At 37.1% G+C, this 1,847-nt stretch overlaps 1 long non-coding RNA gene across 1 annotated transcript in view; it reads left to right on the plus strand.

Moving 5' to 3' along the window:
* LOC106870761 (uncharacterized) overlaps positions 1–1,847 on the plus strand; it is a 5,708-nt gene continuing 3,861 nt past the window's right edge. The window contains exons 1-2 of the long non-coding RNA XR_001409565.2: positions 1–41; positions 1,696–1,735. This is a non-coding gene — a long non-coding RNA (uncharacterized LOC106870761). The remainder of the gene's footprint in view (positions 42–1,695; positions 1,736–1,847) is intronic.

A 1,847-nucleotide genomic window follows, 5' to 3' on the forward strand; every position in this document is an offset into this window, starting at 1 on the left:
CAAACACCACGACAAACACCACGGATACAGAAAACAATGGGGTAGGTAATCGTTTGCCTTTTCTCATATATATATATATATATATATATATATATATATATATATATATTGCATTAATTAACAGTAGGAGATGGATTTTGTATTAGACTTTTAATACTATTATTGAATATGATTGGAAACCGGCCCCCCGAAATACTACCATAGACTCCCAATTTATTATTTTGCTTGTGGACTTTAAAAAGGACCTTAAGCGGTCCTTCTAGCTAAAACCTTCCTTTTAATACACCAGATCCCGATAAACTATTAAACAATATATGTACGTATCATGAGAAGGGCAGCACCACAGAGTTGTATTCAAAACCTGAGTTGCCATCGTTGAAATGGTAGCGGGGGTGGATACGGATATTTGCTGGGAGGGGCAGGTGCTCTGGTTATAAGTAGTTAATTAGTATAGACTACGTATAGTTAAATTTGTGCTAAATAAATACAATTAAAAGCGAAACAACTTGCTATGAAGAATATAGTTGTGGAGTCTGGTCAGTAAGAATGCCCGGAAGGAATTCGAATTTTACAATATTATTAAATTTCGTATTTAGTAATTTGGTTTCAGCCCACTAGTCGTTGAATAAATATGTACTCTACTGTAAAGTATTAAGTGAAAACAAACATTTAATGTTTGTGTGTGTGTGTGTGTGTGTGTGTGTGTGTGTGTGTGTGTGTGTGTGTGTGTGTGTGTGTGTGTGTGGCACTAACATATATAATGTAGAGATTCAAGAAATTTTTATTAGTATAATTACATTCGTAGTGGGGAGATAAAACATTCTTTATCTTAATGATTAATTATGGACAAGAAAGAAAATGGAGACAAATCTGAAATTTAATTCGATTAAAATCATTTTGTTGGGTTCAGTCCTACTGTGCGGCACCTTGGGCGGTGGTGGTGATTGCCTCCTGCTAGTGATATAAACAAGAGTGCGTGTATGCACCATAATTCCAATCGAAAGTTCTCAGTATTTTGTGTTCTAACACAACATCCACTTTAAAGTGGAGATAACTGTTACCTTTTGGTATCAATGCCGCTTCTGTCGCTATTGTTATTGATAGATTGACTGAATGATTAATCAAACAATCGATTTGCTAATTGGTTAAATAGGCACATGGACTCAGTGGTTAGAGCACCGGGCTAACAATCATGAAGTAGTGAGTTCGATTTCTGGACCAGGCTGTGTGCTGTATTCTTGAGCAAGACACTTTATTTCACGTTGTTCCAGTTCACTCAGCTGTAGACATGAGTTGTGATGTCACAGGTGCCAAGCTGTATCGGCCCCTTTGCCTTTCCCTTGGATAACACTGGTGGCATGGAGAGGAGAGACTGGTATACATGGTCTTCCATAAACAAGCTTTCCTGGACTTGTGCCTCAGAGGGGAATATTATAGGTGCAATCCCATGGTCATTCATGACCGAAAGGGGTCTTTTCCCTTTACCCTAACCAATTAGCAAATAAATAAGGAAGTGAAACAGAACTAGTGCGTGTGTTTATTGTTGGCAAAATGAACTTCTTTCTTCATAATGGTCGGGATTAGGTATTTGAAATTGAAATTAACGAATCACAAGGGAAAAGATGCATTCTTTTCTCTTGTAGACTTTTCAAACAAAAGTACCACCAAAACTGAAATATCATTACTTTTATCCAGAAGGAAAGAAGATCCAAGAACGAAATATTGCTTATTTCAGGTTTGTATGTTTTTGCTTGATTCATTTCTTCTACTTGGCTTTCATCTTCTTTCGGCATCTTTCTCTCTCTCTCTCTCTCTCTCTCTCTCTCTCTCTCTCTCTCTCTCTCTCT

Source organism: Octopus bimaculoides, chromosome 24 (assembly GCF_001194135.2).
Source record: "Octopus bimaculoides isolate UCB-OBI-ISO-001 chromosome 24, ASM119413v2, whole genome shotgun sequence".
Classification (NCBI taxonomy): domain Eukaryota; kingdom Metazoa; phylum Mollusca; class Cephalopoda; order Octopoda; family Octopodidae; genus Octopus; species Octopus bimaculoides.